Raw genomic sequence first — 20,817 nt, forward strand, 5'->3', positions numbered from 1 at the left:
AAGAGTGAATAGAAATGCTATGCTTCTCTGTACTGGTAGGAAGGGTACTACTTTATTCTTCTAAAAAAATGACAGAAGGAATTCTTCTTGTTCTTCAGGTTTTCTAATTCAGGTTCTAGAAGTTGACAGAGCATGACAAGTCCTCCCCTTCCCGTAGTCCCACTCCACTGCTTCCAAAAGGTCATCAGTGAAGGAGCAAAGCCAAAAGATGCAGAAGAAGCACTGCATTTTAAAAGACTTGTCAGATTGTGTGATTGATAGTACAGTAAACTCAGTATATTGAAACAGTAAATAAATAGGGCCCATGTGCCCTAAGTTAATATAGCTCCCAAGGGTGCCTTGGTTTCAAGGGCACAGTTTATGTCCTGCAGAATCTCACTCAATTAAATAATAAAAATAAAGTAGCAGAAAGCAGGCTCTCAATCAGGGAGTCCCTGCTGAGAGCTCAAGCTCTGCTTTGTGCTAAGGGGTGCAGATGACAGCTTTCCCATCTTCAGGGGGCCTGCAATCCAGTTGTGGAGGGAGACTCACACCTGAGAGCAGCATAGCCGAGGACTGAACAGTGTGCAATTAAGTGCTGCTACTTGGTTTTTGAGGCAAGGGAAGACTGGCTTCTCTGGAGAAGACTGAGTAAAAGAGAGGGTCAGGTACTGGACCCTGCAGGGAAGAAGTGAGGACAGGTGGGGAGAGAGAAACAGAATGGCCCTCCTGGAAGTGGGACAAACAAGCTCTGTTCATGGACTGTGAAGAGGCCACACTGATGAGAGCAGACCATCTGCCCTGTGTTAGTAATTTCAAAAGGGCCACTACAGATTATGCAGAACACAGCCAAGAATATGTTGATCTGATGGATGGATATATATGTAAATTCAAAAGAGATAGGATTCATTTTACTTTGTCCTTCCACCACAGATCCAGGACAGTTGCCTCAGAAATTGTACTATAGTTACAAGCATCAAGCTGAGGATTGGAGACTTTGAAAGAAACATTTTCTCATTAGACCAATTACTTTATCATCTCCTTGGCCATGGTCATCTAAGTCTTTTCCTTTCCTTCCAACTCTTGAATTTTCAACTTGAGATTCCAACCCAATACCTATTCCTGTATAAAATTAGTGAAAGTACAGCATCAGGCTTATATAGTTTTTGGAAAAAGAAACCTAAAGAAGAAAAGGAAAACACTTCTGTGCAATAATCTTCATGTTATATTTAAAATAGAACTTAGAAAACAACTAAAATAAAACATAGATAGGGTTAGTCTCTAAAGCTGGGTCTGCCACAAAGGCGGCACATGACTTCAGTAAGAGGGAAACAGACTTGCATAGTTGTGATAAATGAAGTGGAAAACACTTTGTGAATACATTTTGATCACAAATATTATCTTAGCATTTACTTTTCTTTAAAGTATGGGATTGTATTTTCCGGCAAAATGAGTAATTTTCCAAATTTACTCTTTTCCTTTTCATCAAAATGGTTTTTTCCCCTGCAGAAAAGCCTAATACCTATAAAAAGGTTGGGCAAAATTTGAAATTAATGAATAAAGAATGTATATGACTTTGTAACAGTCCTGGGGGAGGTGAGGCCATCTGGCTGTATAATTCACAACCCACCTGAGACATGTTCCTGTAGCTGTATGCTGCTCACTGATTCTGTACTTCTTGATAAAGATCACGTGAGAAATTAGCAGCCTTCTGCTCAAAACGCGAGGTACCCATACCTAAATACAACATAATGGAAAAGTAAATGTGAAATATTTCCCTTGTCCTTTGACAAGCTATTCTTTATCAGATTCCAATTTGAGCTGCTCTCCAGTCCGCATCTGTGAATGCGTACACCAGTGACTGTGTCCTAAGCTCACGGACAATGCATAACTTACCAGGATGACACACCCCAAGTGCCACCAGACAGACGAATGTGCATTCTCTCCCCCGTCACTCCTGAAATAGAGCAGATCTACATCCAGACTAGTTCCCCAAAATTCAAAAGGAAAATCCTTAACAGCAAAAACACTTTCGTTAGAGGTCTAAAAGGTTTATAGAAGCACGCAGAGCGTACCCCCATCATACAGACCCACGAATCACATTAGGGAAGACAGTCAACCAGAACCTCCTTAGGTTTTCACAGGGACACACAGGAGACCCTCACTTACGTGGCTAGGAGAACAAGAGAGGAGTTAACAGCTCCAGTCTTGGCTCACACTCACTGCCCACGTCAGGCAAGTTTCTTAACTGGGCTGAGTCTGAGTCCACATTTGTAAAATAGGACCATGATTCCACATTTCCAGGTTTGTTTTGACAATCACAGGTAATATATTTGAAGGAAACAGCACTCAAAGTCTCAAAATCATACCTATCTTTATTCACTGCTGGTAATGGTTATATTATTTCCACTTTTATCATTGACGCAACATAGAAAAATTAGAAGCTCAGAGACATAATTTGCTACATTTTCAAAACCTGCCATCCTACTACAGGCTCTGGAACCAGGAATATCCTGTCTTGCCACAGTAACATCTTTTTTGCAGTCAGTACTAGACTCTTTTCTGGTACAGAGCAGATTTTTCTTTTTATGGAAGTGAATGCAATATTACAAAGACGCTTTTAATCAGAAACAGACCACCTAAGCAAGAAACATCTCCTCAACAGGAAGTAAAATGTTAACGGTTCCATCATTTTGCCACAAGGCGGGCAACATGCTGGGAAATGCTTTTGCCCACTTTTCACTCCTTGTCTAATCAATTTTTATTCTTTTCCTAGTCACATGTAATGAGGTTGGAAATGGCTAAATAAAGTGAAAGATGTTTTGAATTGCATTACTAAGTGGTAGCTGCATTATTTCATAAATGAATAGTGCTACCCACATTCATATAATTTATGAATCAAAGTGTCATTTGGGGGAAAACATCAGTGTCAGATTTTGCATTTAAACGCCTGCATTAGCTGTCAGCTGTGCAAAGTCCCATAAAGACAAACAACTCTGCAGTAGGCACACAGATGAGGGTATTCATGGCCCACATTTGCAAGGAGACGTGATACTGTAATCATGAAGAAGTGTTCGGTAGTCAATTCCTTTGGAGCTTATCTAAAAGTTCCTAACTTCCTTTCTCAAAACAGCCACATCTACATGATCCATACTAAGTAGCAGAGTCTTTTGAGACTTTAGAATTTCCTTTTTTAATTCTATCTCTGTCTGAAATTAATCTTATTTTTTATTATTGACTTTAAGGCCAATCAAAAAACAAAATTTAATCAACTGTATAGACAGTGGCATAGAATAAGTGGTATTTACATGGCAAGTTTTATTTTTTAATTTTTTTTTAATTTTTATTTATTTATGATAGTCACAGAGAGAGAGGCAGAGACACAGGCAGAAGGAGAAGCAGGCTCCATGCACCGGGAGCCCGACGTGGGATTAGATCCCGGGTCTCCAGGATCGCGCCCTGGGCCAAAGGCAGGCGCTAAACCGCTGCACCACCCAGGGATCCCACATGGCAAGTTTTAAATCAATATTTCTGTTCTACCAAAACCTTCCTAATTAATGGATATTTATGAGGTATTGCCTTCCAAGTTAATAGATACTTATTAAGTATCACTCTATGTGTTGGGGGGTGGTATGTACACGCGTGTGCACGTACCTAACAGCCTATAAGGGGTGGGAGGAAGTAAAGGAGGAAGGGGAGAGGAGGATGGGAGAAGCTTCATGCCATCAAATCTTAAAAGTGTTAGCTAATGAAAGTTGTCAAATAAAGTACAATTTAATGAAATAGATCTTTAAATACATACCTTACTTCTCATTCATTTATTCAACCAGAGTTCATTCAGCTTCTGTGTGCTGCTGGGCTAGTTGCCGATAGTGAACACATATGGTCCTTGCCCTCAAGGATCAAGTCAAGAGAGGAGAAATTTAAGGGCTACAGATAAATAAAAAATGTACTCTAGGGTCGTTCACAGGATCAATGTTTTAATAGACCTGGAGCCAAGGTTTCAGTGGCAGACAAAGGGCGAGCCCCCTAACTCAGCTGGTGGAACTCAGCCCCTCAGGCTCTGCAGGAAATTGAGCATTGATGCTGTTGCTTAGAGGAGAACTATGTGATATCCAAGGGAAGATGAGAGAACAAAGGAATTTTAAGAAGAGGCAACAATACAGGCTGAAGGAGGGCTCTGAGGTGTAAGACCACATGAAACTTTTAAAAATTGCAAATGGCTTCTGTGGAATATAAAAATGTGACAAGAGACAAACTATGAAAATAGGGAAAGGACCTATTCAAACGAAGAACAGCAACAACATAGAACATTCTAGATGAAGAGACCTAGAAATAGTAGGGATAATGGCAAGTAAGAGTGCTTGCCCACATTTAAGGGATCAGCACTACTTGGTCCAGACCAATTGCTGCTATACTTGAATATAGTCCCAGGATCGCCTCATTTCTTGATTTATAAAGAAAAACAAGGAATCCACATCTTTATGTACATTCTACCCATTTTTAAATGTTGGCAACTGATTTTTTTTTTTTTTTTTTTTGGCAACTGATTTTAAAACATATATATATTTAAATTCAGACCTAACAGAAGATAACCGTGAACCAGACCCGGTCCACTGTCTTCTAATTGGTGTCCTCTAATCTCATCCAACACTGCACACCCAGGAGAATGCTAGCACCTTGCCGACAGAATAAAACTAAGAGTATTTATTAGTCCTGTGGAACATGATTTCAGACAGAAGATATAGAAGATTAAATTCATGAAACTCTGTACCGGACTGAAATATTTGTACAGTGAAATATATTTCAGGTGTAGAGAAATGCCAGCAACTAAGTCCAGAAATATTTGGGAGAGAAATCACAAGATTAACCAAATTAAGATTATTTTTTCAAGACATGACTTGCTTACATTATTTCATTTTTAGGATTATAAATTATATGCTCTTTATAATGGTCAATTAAATGCACTATTTGATGCCAAAAAAATGAAACGTTACTTTATTAATTTTTACTGTCTGTCGAGAGGTTATTTTTCTTTCAGATGTTTTGATTTGCTGGAGAAGTCCGAGCCACTGCCATGTCCATATGCTACGGGTGGAGTGATCCCTCTGTCTACCTATAAGCAACAAGTGGCTAGAGGCGACTTCTGGCGACTTCTCAATTGCAGCTTCAAGTTCTCAGAAACCTGATCCTGACCACACTGGCCTTGGTTGAATTTTCCCAACAAATAATTTGGTAACAGATCACTTTACTTTTTAAATGAAATTTATGCATTTAAAATTCATAGCAGTAGACATGCCTTATTGGACAACTATTACTGTTCTCCAAAGACAATAACAAAGTTGATCAAAAGCACTCTTGCATACAGAAAAAGATTTGAAGATACATAATTAGGCAAAATGGTGAATTTCCTCAGAATAGAAAAAACACAGGTGAGATTTAATCTTACTGTTTTTGATTGGCATCTTCTTATACTTTTAGGAATTTATGTAAGTGAGGAACATATACAATATTACAGACTATGCATTATTTATATTCTGAAAAATTAGATGATTATTTTGAAACCTTTTTCCTTTAACTGGTTTAATGTATGAAAATGGACAAAATGATGTTTGTTGATGACCATTCAAGGATGAAAGTAAGGAAAAAAAATGCAGAAGATCTGCTCTTCTATCCTTGAAAAGAATACAGATAAAAATGTGTGGAAGTCTAAATATGCTTTAATTTGTTATCTTCAACGTTTCCTTTCTCCTCACCTATATGGTGAGTAGCTGTAAAACTTTAAAATAAAAAATAACCTGTCATCTTTTCTAAAGGACAAGATTACGCAAAGAGTCCCAAGGGGTGACTTCAGTTCACATCAAACATAAAACAGTACAAAACCTGGGAAAGAGAAGGAAACGTGAAGGACAAATATTTCATAACATTACTATATATTAGTCTTGAACTTGACTCCAGGAACTGAGTTTGTGTACTGAAATATACATTTCAGGGCACCGTAAAGTTGTACTCATGTCAAAGTTATGAAATTGCTTTGATGTTCAACAAGCATAGCCGCCGCAACAAAACATACGAGAGAATAAGTAACCAAAATAATGCCCCAGTCAGCAAATCTGAAAAATTAGGAAGACTAGAAGTCGACAAAACGTTGGTCCCTTTGGGCAGTATGGATAGTTTTTATTAATACTCAATGTTCCTTTGAGAAGGTGAATAGCTCATTAAGGCTACGAAGAGGCTTGCAAAGAAATGCGAAGGATTGGGAATAAAACTTGATTTCTTTAGAAACTGAAAATGATGTGTCTGAAGCTCCCATCAGCTAAATAGGTCCTCAGTGTGCCTAATGCTGAGATAAATAATGCTAAGTGTGTTACTACTTCGGTGTTCCTATTGCAATTAATATAATCCTCCAGGGAGAAAACAAGATATCATGCAAAACACCCCTGGTACATAAAACTGAACATTAAATTGAGTCAGATCTTCTCAACTGCCTAAACCACACTTTGAGAAGTATAACATTTGGGACATCAGGGTAACATCAAAAGCAGTTCTGATACTCCAGGGTATGGTACTCCAGCGCCTGGAAGAATTAAGGGAACAATTAAAACAATGGGAAAATCTGGCTCATTAAGAAAAATTCTTGCTAGAATAACAAACGTAATGTGAGCATCAGTCAGCAAGTACTTTACTTTCTCTTGGGCATTCATACCACACCTATCATTTCTCTTCTCCCCCATTTGTAACATCTCCTCATATAGCATCATGCAGTTAATAGGTTCTTCACTCTGTCTTCCAACTCACTAATGGTTTTCTTACGAATTTTAAATTAACAGGATTAGACATAGCATAACACCTAGTTACACACCATATGGTAGTTTCTCCCAAGTGCCATTTATTATTATTACTTTATTTATTCAGATCCAGGATATAGACACAGCCATGTTCCCACACAAATCTCAAAGGTCAGATAATCCATTTCTCTCATTCTAACTGGTGAGGAAGTTAAGGCCAAGCGAGGTTCAGTGATCTTTAAAAGGCCACTTATTGCTCCCAGTATTTACTGCCAAATCTTAGACTAGACATTAACCATTTCCTCTGCAGACATTTCATTTGCTCTCTGAGGAGAGTCACACTATATGCAAGCAAAATCAGAGGAAAATGTATTCGGCAAAGTAAATTTTTGCAAAATCCTTTTTTTGATGAGTCAAAAACAATGACACTCATGAGCTTATATAACTTGAAGGACTTGTATTTTACGTTATAGTTTGTATATTCTATGCTTTTAGGGCCTGGCAAGTTATACAAATAAGAGAAATAGTTTTTCAGATGATAGGAAGAAAGTGGTGAACCGTTTTTAACTGTGTTCCTTTTGAAATTACTTACTTATTTATAACTTTTGGAATTAATCTCTGAGTTCCAGATCAATTTCAACCACAGTCCACCAATTTGTGGTACTTTAAATCCCATAGGATGGCCTGATTAATCATTTCTCCCTGCATAAATGAGATACTTTTATTCCATCTTGGAGAGAGAAAAAATAGGAGTTAGATATTCATCTCTTACTATGTACAAAAAAATTCCAAATTTTTAAAGATTAGCATTTAAGTCAATAGAGTGTAAGAAGTTTATGCTTGGATGCACTCCCTCTGCTTTCAACACATAGGAATAAAACGTAGAAAGGAAAAACGAAAATGGCATAACAAGACCAAAGGTGAAATAAAACCTCTCTTGAATCAGAAGCAGAAAGAACTCAAGACACTGTGTAGGTCCCAAACCCATTGGTCATCTGAGCTCTGAGTCTGGAAGCAGCAGCAGGGGCCAAGAGCTAAGCTCCTGTAAGCAGGAAGCCAAAACCAGTACAGGTGAGTCAGGGGCCGCTGCTTAAAGCTAGAGACAGGAAGGGAGTTCCCCTCTAAAGAAACACACTTAAAAACAAAAACAAAAATAGCTCTCAACATTTCTTAGGGCTACTGTTTCTATGGAGCCGCAGATTTAGGAAGGCAACAAATATACAGTTAGATCAGGTCAATCAAGAGATCTGTAGGATTAGTAGGCAGATTTTTCATGTCCTCTAGTATCCCTGCAGAAAAGAAGCTTTAAAACCTAAATTTAAGATCTGTTTCTGGACTTTGAGACTGAGTAGAAGAAATCTAAAAACTACAAGCCAGAGACAGAAACTTGAGAACAGAGGATGTCTCAAAATATCTGAAATAATTGTCATACAGACCTTGGTTTTAACCCACAATGTAAGCAAATTGGATAGGAAAGAGTAAACATGTATGAAAACACACACACACACACACACACACACACAAAAAAAAAAAAAAAAAATGTGCTCCTGGGTAGCTCACTCATGGGATAACAAGGAAGCTTTGACATGATGAAACACGTAGAAGCAAATGGCAACTGAACGTACGGTAGAGCACAATTTATACAATGGAGACTGGTGTTCTAATACATTTAAATTCATTTATCTGAAAAGTATTTTAAAACTTTTTTTTTTAAAGCAAAGACAAATGAGTTAAGCATTGAACTGAAGAAACTAGGAAAAGTAAAACAGAATAAATCTGAAGAACGTTGAAGCAAGAAAATAACAAAGCTAGAAGCAGATATAAGTAGAACACAAAGCAAAAAAGTAACCAATGAAATAAAAACCTGATTTCCTGAAAAAAAGCAAAAGAGAAGTAAGGCTAATCAATAAAACAAGTAAAACACAACATTATTAGAAATGAAAAAGGACATACCTACAGGTATAAAGCACATTTTAAAACCAAATCAAATTTAGGCAGCAATCTAACGTAAATATAAATGCCAAAAAAATAAAAAAGGATTATTTAGGAGTAAAATTGTATATAAAATAACACATCTTGATCTAATTCCACTTATCCTGGGGATATAGGAAGAGTTCAGTAATAGAAAACTATTAAGTATTATACTAATAAGCTTCTATTAGGGAAAACCACCTGATCATAATAATAAACGTGGGGAGGGGAAGCATTTCATAAAATTCAATACTTTGATTTGAAAAAAAAACCACACTTAGAAAACACATGTAGATGATTCCTTTTTTGGATTGTAAGCTTATCAATGTAATATATTGGAAATGAAGAAACAAAATTCTATGTACTGCCTACCTATGTATTGTGGTATTTTCAGGAGGAGAAGGTACACCATGGGTGCAGGATATGAAGTCAGCATCAAAATTATTAAGGTTCCTACACAACAATAATCAATTAGAAGAAATGATAGAAACAAATTTTGCCCATTATAGAAAACAAGAGTAACGAAAAAACCACAATGAAGCCAGGAATAAACCTAAGAAAAAAACAGAAAGACTTGGAGGAATAATACTTTACTGAAGGACCTAAACATGGACTTGAATAAATGGATATATATTGATGAATGCAAAGGCCTAATATTGCAAAGGTGTCAATTCTCCCTTTGGTTTTAAAATTCTAACACACAAGTGTACAAAGGATCATATGAACTCATTTTTTAAAAAGTAAACTTGGCTTCCAAGTCTGTATTAGCCAGATTTCATTGGAATGTCTTATATTTACTTCCTGAGTCCCTATCGGACTTTTTGGCTTCTACTGGTTCCTAATTATGACTGCCCATTCACAATTCTAATTCTGTAATCCATTCACCTGGCTCGTGGGATTTCCTGACCCCCAGTATGGTGAGTTCTGAACTCTGGTTTTACCTCCAAGCTTAGATCACTCCTTTACAGAGAACCAACGTCTGTAGCACTGCTGGGTTGTAGTTGTGTAATCCTGTTCCATAAAACAGTACATGACCACATTCACTGAATGACCCTTAACTTAAACTTGAATTTCTCTATTTTACATCCAAGAACTTTAGGAAAAAAGTATTTCTAATGCATAAATGCTTTAGTTCTACTAATGCATGTCTCATAATGGGTGTGCCACTATCCGTGATGTACTCTGGAAATAGGATTTTCAGGCCAAACTGATGACTCACTGAGACATCATTTCTAGAAATCTAGTCATTTCTGCCTAAGAGACTGGCCACTCTCAGGAAGTAATGAATAAGTTACCAAAAGGGAAGTTAAGCTTTGAATGAATTGAAGTCTTGTGAGATTCCGATGAGTCAAGCCATTTTCTCCCCCAAAAGAAAAATAACCCTGGTCAATTTTCAAAATGTGAAATTTTGATTCTTTCATAATGAAAAAAAAAGTTTGTTCTGTTGCTTTAAGATTTATTTATTCATGACAGAGAGAATGGCAGAGACACAGGCAGAGGGAGAAGAAGGCTCCATGCAGGGAGCCGGATGTGGGACTCGATCCTGTGACTCTGGGATCACACCCTGAGCCGAAGGCAGATACTCAGCCGCTGAGCCACCCAGGCGTCCCCAGGACAAACTTTTTAAAACTTCATACTAGAAGAAATCTGGATAATGATTGCAATTTTTAAAGTTATTTAAAAAAATACATGTACACATGAAGCTATAAATTTATCTGTCAAATACTTTAAAAATTAAATAGGTCAAATAATTAGTTTGCTTAGAGCTTTACTCTGACTTATTTGCCACTACATTATATGGGAAAAATGAATCAGATATTGAATAGCACTTCCTTCAAAACAACTAGTTACAAGGATCTTAAACATTATAGTCTATGTTTTAAGTCCAACAGGAATAGTAAATTAAGATTGAGTTCCATGACTGAGATATCTGGGAAGTTAAATTTTTCATTTGTCCATGATAACAACAAAAAAAAGATGTTGGAAGGAAAGCATATTTCATGACTTTTTCTGTGGATAGGAGACAGCTGGATTATGCCTAAGCAGTGTTAGTAGCTACTGGCCTCTATTGCCTTTGTTCCTTTTTCTCCACACTCAGACATTCATTCCACAATGTTTCTGTCTATGCAGACAATCTCTTTTTTTTTTTCCACTCCCAACTTAGAATTTATCTGTTTTGCAGTCTCATTACCTCAGAAACTTCCCAATGCTTCAGCTATCTAAGAAACACAAAGGAGATTTTGTTTTTCAGTGTACAGTGCTATTCCTGTCATTATGTCAACTCCATGGGCGATGAAACACAACAAAATTATCTTTATAGCACCCTTTTAAAGATAATCATTTTGGGGCACCTGGCTGGCTCAGTCTGAGGAACATGTGCCTCTTGATCTTGGGGTTGTGAATTCGAGTCCCACGTTGGGTGTAGACATTACTAAAAATAAATATATAAAAAGGAATGTTTTGTCTCCCACAAATTTCTAAAACCTTTATTTTCAGTTAGTTTAACATGACCTTGTTCATCAGCAGCCATCATCTGCTAGGGAGGACTAACTCTCTGTCACCTTTTACCATCTAATCTTTGTATGTGGAAGAGATACCTGAACAGAATGGTCTGAACACATCAGATCCTTAGAACAGTGTCATTTACTTAGTAGTATCTATTAAGACTTGGTGGGACTGTAGGGATTGTGATGGTTCATTTATGTGTCAACCTGACTAGGCCTGGGGTTGTCTCTATTGTGTTGTCCATTCTTCTTCACACTCAGCTGAACAGGCTCCCCACAGTGCTCCAAAACCAGGTATTTGGTTAAACATTGTTTCTGGATAAGATGAGGTGTTTTGTTTTGTTTTGTTTTGTTTTGTTTCCAAACGTGGTTTTAACTTCTAAACATAAAACTTTCTTTTTGTATGATATATTTAGGACCAAGTACCTAGGAGAGAATCCTAATTATACCCTTGAATTAATTTCCACCCTTACCTGTAGAATGACTGACCCTAATCCCCCTTTCCCACTCAGCTTACAGAACTTGGTCACAAAGAAAGTGGTGATGGGGCTTAAGTCTAAATCCCCCAAGATTAGTGAAGAACAAATTAAGAGAGAAGTCTCATTCCTCTCAGGCCCTCCCTAGGTTAGAAGAAAAGAATCCAGAAGTTTCCAAAAGATACCACAGTAGTCTTCCATATTTTTCAGGCCAGGCAGGAGACCCCACAGCACTTTCCCTGCCACCCCAGTCTCTCTTCACCCTGGTTATTTCTTGGCCACGCTTATAATCCTACAAACTACCCTATCTCCTGACTTTTGCCCCTCACTTTGTGTTCTAAGCAACTTGAGCACAGATTATCCTCCCCAATGTGGATGGGCTGCAGCCAATCTGCTGAAAGCTTGAATAAGAATTAAAGGCTGAGTAGGAAAGAATTCTTTCTGTCTTTGAGTTGGGACATTGGTCTTCTCCTGCCTTCAGGCTGAAAAAGAAACTTACACTACCAACTCTCCTAGTTCCTAGGACTTACTCTAGAGGCCCTTGGACTTACACTCAAACCTAGATCATCATCTGCTGTAGCTCTCCAGCTTGCTGACTACAGATCTGGACAACTTAGCCTCTGTAATCTCATAAGCCAATTCCTTATAACAAGTCACATATATATTCATTCAAAGAATAATTACTAAGTACTTACCATGAGCCTGACAGTAAGTACCCTAAGCAGGAGACAAAATTGGTAGCCAAATATCTCTAGCTGAAGTAGAGGCCTACCTTATGCTCATGTCATTGAATTAAGGATGGTTCCATCAGCCAGCTTCCTCTGTAACCTCTAAAGAAGGTCAGCAAGTATGTCTTACATATCTATTAGGTATTCTTCAAGGTGCTGAGATACACTGGTGGAAGGCAGAGAAGACCAACATTCATCCCTATTTCATGGACTTTCAAATGTAATGGGATAGACAACAAGACAAGTAAAGTACATAATTGTTGAGAAACAATTCTCCATGGGCCTCTCCCATTTCCACATATATTGTGATCAGAGGTACTGACCTGCCTTTGTTCTGGGCTATTTTCTCCAGGATGTTTATACAGTGAAGAAACTTGAAAAATATAGTCTCTTGTTCCAGAGCAAGGTCAGGTTTTCTTACAGCCTTGGCTATAGCAATAGTGATAGTGATAGGCTTTAGGGCTGAGTGAGATGGAAAGTCACTAGGAGGTTTTCAGCAAGGGAGTGACATAATTTGATTTGCAGTTTAATAGAATCACTCTGGCTTCTGGGTTGAAAATAGCTCAAACGAGACCAGGGCAGAAGGAGGGAGTCATGAGATTGAAAGATGAGGCACAGAAGGAGGATGTAGCTAGAAATGGAGTGTTTCCTTGAGTTAGAATGAGAGGCAAAAAACTCATGTTCCTTGGGTAAAGGCATTTCTCCTTTTCATATTTAAAGCCCCAATTAGTGTGCTATTTTTCTCATGAGCATTCTTTTTTTAGTTCATTGAACTATAATTGTATAACCCTAATTAGTGCTAAGAATCCATTAGGCAATAAAAATTTCTTCTCTAGTTAGAGGAGCACATGTCCTACATGTGAAATTACGAAAAAAAATTAATTTTTATTTCATCAAGTTAGAATCAATTAATTGATAACTTGCAACAGATATTGAGGATTTTAATGTTTTCTGATGCATCGTGAAGCAAATAAAATTGAAACTGAAGTTTTTTTCTTTGTTTTTTAGTAAGTCATGTCAGTACATAAGCCCTTTTCTTCAGAGGAAGGCTTTATCTATCATTTAGAAAGTAAATGTCATGGCTAGGAAAAAGATGGTCATGGGTGTCCAAATCACTACTTTCTAGGAAGCTTCTCTTCCTAAGCCAGCCATCTCAATCTTCCAGAGATAAAATTTTGCAATGAATTCTAGCTGATTCACTGACCTCATTAACCTCTTATATCCTCCCATAATATAATAAGCCTCATATAAAAATTAAGGGAGGAAATAAGGAAAATGATCATGGCAAGGAAGCAATGCAAACCCTGGGTAAAAGCAGGAAAGATAAATCTCCTTTTATAGACTTCACCATCACCCATCTCTTCTTAGTTCCCTAGGGAGGTATATTTTCTAATCGGGTGGCATCATTCTGACCCACCCAGCCAGAGAACATTTGCCATTGAAATCCCCTCTTTTCATTCAGCTTGAGATTTCAACATGACAACTAGACAATGCCACGAATTCTTGACAAGCTAATTTTTGAAAAAGCTCCAGATAATATAGGAGCATTTTAACTATTCATCCATCCATCTATATATCATAGCAACCCTATTTATTTAGCACTCTATCCTGGAGGGTACAGTGATTTACATGGAAAATACAGAGATGTCTAAGATTCGATCGCAGAGGAGAAAATCTTCATGCCAGGAAGGATATAGCACATCCTGTGGTCAATTCAGTTTATATGTGCTATGATTATTAATACAAAGAATCATAGAAAAGAGAAGAACCAATAAACCCTATATGGTGATGGGCTGAGGTGTACATTTAAGGGTGAGTAGGATTTACTCAGGAAAGGAGGTAAAGGCAGGAGCAAGATCTTTGGAAGACCATCTTCACCATCAGCCCCATCTCTGATATATACATTTTAGGTTTGAAAAATTTAATGCACTCCCCAAGATAGCTGCCTCACATATTGTTATTGAAGCCTATGCCAGAGGGTTTGTGAATTAGCATAATGAATGTCAGAAGTAATTCTTCAGGGATCTCTGGGTGGCTCAGCAGTTTAGCCCCTGCCTTTGGCCCAGGGCGTGATCCTGGAGTCCCTGGGGTTGAGTCCCATGTCAGGCTCCCAGCATGGAGCTTGCTTCTCTCTCCTCCTGTGTCTCTGCCCACCCCCCCCTCTCTATGTCTATCATGAATAAATAATTTTTTTAAAAAGGAAGTAATTCTTCATGATGTTGAAGATAGTTAAGGAATGTAGTTGGTTAGAAGGACTTCACAGACCCACTTCCCTGATATGATGGCAAAAGGTTAAGAACACAGTCCAACCCAGCCATGCCCCCCATCGCTTCATGACGGTTCTGTCCGGATTCAACTACAAACTTGCTTTAGAATATAGTTGCATATATGAAATCTAAATTTAGGCAAACTAATTTATGGGGATAGAAACTAGACAGTTGTTGGGGAAGTGGATTTGATTGGAAAAGAGCATCAGGTTATTCTGTGGGGACCAGGGAATGAAAATATTCTGTATCTTATTTCAGACAGTGGTTACACGGGTATATGACACTATCAAAATCAACAAACTAACATGATTATATTTTCATTATATCTTAACAATAAAAAAGATCACTGCATCCCCCTCGAAGTGAACTTCTCATGCATCATACTAGTCAGAGGGTTGAAGGACAGGTCTGGCATTCTCCAAGCTACAAGAACAGTTCCTGACAGATTTGGGAGAGCTCACAAATAAATGCAGGTACCCGCGGCCAACTTTGGCTTCAGATCTGTTCTCATTGTAACTAACCATCTGCTCATGAGTTCATAGAGACGGTGGCAGGAAATCAGTACCTACCCCTAACTCTCTGACACTTATTGAAAAACACCTGACATTTGCTAAACAGCTATATTGGCGCCAGTAAATCTGCAACCCCAAATAATAGTGATTCTCATCGTGGAAATAGAAAGTCAAGCTAGAAAGGGAGGGCAGTGTGCTGGTGTGGGTGGGCTTGTGAGAGAGATTGGTGTTTTAGCTCCTCTCTAATTGCTAATCAGTCAGTTTGGCAGATGTGCTGAGTGCTCTTTGGAACAGGAACATGGCCCACATATCTGCTATCCCCGCAAGGCCATACACAGCGTCTTGCACTAAATATTTAAATAGTGCAGTGAAGTAGGGGAGGAACAAATACAGAAAAGTTTGTTTCAGGCATGTGTTTGTTAATTTGTCAAGCCAGAAGGAAAGTTGCAACCCCAAAAGAGGACAAAAGGAAAAGGGAAGAGGCTCCGTGAAAAGTACTGACAATTCACAATAGGAAATGAACAAATATTAGATATAAGCACCTTGGAAATTCTCGTTCTATCATACTCTCTTATCTCTTTAGCACCTTCTTCTCTGCTTAGGATTCTCTCTCTCACTCCATGAAAAGAATGAGCTTGACTTTAAAACTATTGTTCTTAATAAATAAAAAATTAAAAAATTAAAACTATTGTTCTCAAGGAGGCCAGGAATAAAACTTACCATATGTAAGACTTAAACTGTGTTTATTATGGCAACTAAGTCAAGCTTGGTTTTCTTAAAGCTCTTAAAATATCTTAAATAATTTCTAAAAATATTATAACCTAGAACTGAAAAGCCATTCCTGCATATTTTCAATTTTATACACATACTTTGAAATTTGATAGCATTTGCCTTATTCCTCCACAAATAACAATGAAATGGTTTAACCTTGATTGAGTGCATTTTATAGTGAATCTGGTATTTCTGAGGTTATATATTTCAATTTCCTCATTGACTGAATAAATAGAAAAAAAATGCATACACGATTGTAATGTGAATGCTGTATCATGAATCAAAAGATAGAAACCCTAGACAACGAGTTTTCCCCATAGAATAGAAACTCAGGATAGTAAAGAAATAAATTTTTGTCACATTCATTTTTTAAATGCCAATACACAGTGAGCTTTGATTATAAGGCCAAAGGAGTTTTTTGGGGGGGGGGGTTGCAGGAATAGTAATTCTCTTGACCTTTTAACAGACTAGCTATGTTTGATGTGAATTTGCATTTATACTTCCAGATGCATAACATTTATGGCCCCTAAAAAAATTAGCGTGTTGCTAGAACACTTAATTTTTAAATGCACATGATACTTGAATGTCCATAGAACACCAGGCACGCAACGTGCCTCATACAAGGCTTTGCTTTTGTGCAATCTAACTACTACCCCATGTACCTTGGGGACTTTGCTTACATATTCTAGAATGTTATTTAACCTAAAGATAAATGAAAGTCTTTAAAAGAGAGTACAGAGGCTGCATTCTGAAGCTCAGGTCTTACTTTATTCTTGGGTGCAACTCAACCCACAGAAAGATTATTCACACCCACTCATAGGTCCCAGCTGCACTCCCACCACCAGGTACGCATACACCCCAAATGGCCTCTTTGTAAGGAGGAGGGCCTGGAAGGGAAGAACAGTATGTTCAGTCATTCTGCAACCACTGGGTGAGAAGTTCACCTTCAGCACAAGTTTAAGAAAGTTAGTGCCTATTCCATACAATTGTGAAAGCCAGAGCAAATGAAATCTTGTTGAAAAAAAAAAGTCAAATTTTAGAGTTTGGAATTCTTAAGTTTCAGAGATCTCCTTGCAAGGATAATTATTAACTTGGTATTCCAACCCATGTTGGCAGAAGCATTCTGTTGTCATTTTAGAATGTGTTTTCAAAGGATAACTGGCCTAATAAGCTTGCACAAACTGTATTAAAATGTTAATGCAGAGTTGAAATAAAAAACACATTTATGTTTTATATTAGATGGAATTTTACAGGTAAGGATGAGTATATTTTTTTAAGTACTTTTACTGCAAAGCCTGATTTAAATGAACCTCACTGTGGAATAAAATTCCTGGATAATACTTATCTAACTCCAAATGAGGAATAGCAGTATACACGAGCTGATAAGTATACAAAAGGACGGTGAGACAGAAGATTTTAAGTCAGGATTTGTCAACTAGCGTATTACTAACATTTGGGGCTGGATAATTCTTTGTCGTGGGAAGCTGACCTGTGCATTATAGTACATTTACCAGACTTGTTTGCATCCACCCACAAATGCCATTAACAACCCACCCCTATTTCCAAATTATGACAAGGAAAATGTTTCTAGACATTGTCCCCTGCAGAGGACAGGGGAGGTCAAAATCATCCTCTGTTCAGAATCCCTGTTTTAAATTAAGACAGTTGTATAAAATCATAAACATATAGTTACTAGTCACTGGACTCTAAAAATTAATAGAACAAGTATGAACACAAAACAAGACCACAACCACAAATAAGTTCTTGGACTTAAAGATGTTAGCCACTGTCAATAGGCAATCTATTGTCCAAATATTACCCAATATGTAGGATTTAGGAAATGGAGTCCTATTTATCTAGACAGATTTTTATTTTTACATAGGTTCCCTAGTGTCCCCTACTTTTTAATATACTAACCAAGCTGAGTATTTTTTAAAGACTAAGTCTCTGCACCCAACATGGGGCTTGAACTCACAAACCCTGACCATCAAGAGTTTCATGTTCCACGGGCAAAGCCAGCCAGGCACCTCCCAAAATCTGAATTTTTACAAAGAGGCATTTTCTCAATTCTCCACTTAACTTTATAGGGTGAAATGTAATCTGACTAAACATTGAATATCACCCAATTCTCTGAAACCATCATCAACAATGGACTTGGAAAATGCAACTTCCATTGTTCAAACTACAGAAGTAACTTTCTAAACTTTCACTTTGTGGAACAAAAGACTATGATCTATTACATGCCAACTATTCTCCTGTATGTTCTGAGTTCAATTTTCAGCCTTGCAATTGGCCTGATTTTGCTGAGATCATTTAATTTCTAGGTTTCTCACTGATGCCTTTTAATACCCAGAAGTTCTGCCTAAACTTTCCCTTCTTTTGCACATCAGGAACCAGTGCCATTGAAAGAAAAGTAAAGCTTTAAGTAGTGGGAAGAAAGAATAAAAAGAGGGCAGCCCCGGTGGTGCAGCGGTTTAGCACCACCTGCAGCCCAGGGCGTGATCCTGAAGACCCGGGATCGAGTCCCATGTTGGGCTCCCTGCATGGAGCCTGCTTCTCCCTCTGCCTGTGTCTCTGCCTCTCTCTGTGTGTGTCTCTATGAACAAATAAAATAAAAATTCTTAAAGGAAAGGTCACAACCACTTTATAAGAATAAAAAGAATTTATGAAGAAGAATAACAATCAAAGAAAACATTAAGATACCTGGGGAGGACAACTATTGTGACAGCAGGAGTTTGTCCCAGCACAGGCTTGGTAAGGTGAGAAATCCCTGTCCCACCCTCCCAGGGTACCCACTGGAGCCTGGAAGAAGTCCCTGGGTCCTGACTTCTCCCCATATAAAATCCACTAGAAAGGCTGGTGAACTGTGTGCATGTTCTCACTGAGAAGTTCCCCGATAAGAATCCTTTCATGAATGTGATTTTCTCGTGCGAGGGTTCAGATATTGTTCAAACATTAACGAGGTATTCATCATACTGAGCTTGCCTCCCTCGTAGCACAGAAAAGGAAGTCTTGAATTCCTTCAGTTGACACTGTCATGGCTGACCAGCAGCACAGGACTCACTTCTAGTATGTGGTTAGTAGATCGAAGGCCTGCGGCCACATAATATACAAATCTCCTGTACTCATGAACTTCTCAACCTACTGACTATAGGCGGAGCAAAGTGGTTTTGTCTCTGCACATAACAGAGGACATTAACAGTTATGGGCAGTCCTTCTAGTGCCATCTGTCATGGTATGTGCTCACCTACAGTGTGTTTGCTGTTGTCACGCCTTAGGAGCATAAATCCTATCATATGGACACTCAGTGGGAACGTTAAGAGTGCTACTCAGGAGATAAATGTTTTTTGAAAATAAAGGTAAAATCATTGAATGAGGTGGAAAATGAGGATGGTTGGGTAGGGGATGAAACATGTGAAAATCAAACAATTCTGAAGGACAAATAGGGTTCGCATACAGCATCAGAAAATTCAGAAAGGAGTAAGACGCAGAAGTGATTATTGGGATTTAAAAATGAGCATCAGTATCAGACATCCATTAACTGAATGTTAATTCAAGAAAAGTCTAGGCATTTGCATTAGTTCATTTGGAGCTTGCACTGAATAGACTAACATGTGGTCTTTAAAAATATCTGTTCTTTAAATTGTTTTCTATTAGGTCTACTTGTAAACACCTGCGACTTCATCATAGGTCTTTGACCTGGCAGTTCAAATACAATTTTTTTTCTTGGAGTAGAAAAAAAAAAAAGATGAAGTTTTTCATGTGTTTGTTTTGTTTTAGGGGTCCAAGTGCATTCTGAAGTCTAGGGAGATAGGTCTGGAAGTAACCAATATATTCGTCTGCTCCTTGGATTCCCAGATTCCATTAATAGTATGCCTACTGTACTAGCCACAAGCTCAGAACTTCCAAATATTTTTTTTTTTAAAGGACAGGGTGGGGGGGGGGGGGAGCTTACCAAAGGGAATGCTTTTCAAAATGTGATTTGCCCTGTTGTGTTGTTTTAATGTGTCTGACCTCAACTTCTGTGTACAGATCTTAAGGACACAGCTTACATTCAGATTACCATGTACTCACACTTCATTTTCACATTCAGTATTCTGTGGTCTGTTTGGGAATTTTGGCTAAAAACAAATTGAATATATTTGTAAAATTCTTTCTCTGCAGCAAATCCCCTCCTTCTCTTTCACTTTAATAACTCGTATTTAACCAGTTGCCAAATTGTTTAGATTTTTGTCTCTGAAATGTCTTTACAATCTTTCCCATCTCCTACTTCAACTATTCATTTCCAGAATTATTTTGCTTATGCTCTGACTGGGCTTCCACACCTATCACTGCCCACTTCTTTCCTACATTCAAGTGTTGGTTTATATGCAAACACAGTTCTGATCATACACCAAATCCCTAGTAAAATAACTGAATGGCTTCCAACTGTCTAAGGACATTGAATACAAACTCACCCTGCTAATTTTCATGGCTGTTAACAATATAACTATCACTTTATCCCCTTGTCACTCCAGCTTTATCCCTTTCTGCGATTTCCCTGCTCACCAGAAAAATGGAACATTTTGATCACCCAAGCAGGCATATCTGTGTACATGTTGTTCTGCTTGGAATTTTTTTGATGGCTCTTTTTCACCTATCAGAACATTACCCATATTTCCAAATCCATCTCCAATGCCTTGTGAGTGGAGGTGACTGCTCCCTGATTTGGAGGTAGCCAGTCCTTACAGAATTTTCTTCGTACTCTTTTACGGCATTAACCCTGCACATATCAACTTGTACTCTAGAGTATGTACCTTCTGAGTAATACCATATGCTAGA

The sequence above is a fragment of the Vulpes vulpes genome, chromosome 14, assembly GCF_048418805.1.
Source record: "Vulpes vulpes isolate BD-2025 chromosome 14, VulVul3, whole genome shotgun sequence".
NCBI classification, from domain to species: Eukaryota; Metazoa; Chordata; class Mammalia; order Carnivora; family Canidae; genus Vulpes; species Vulpes vulpes.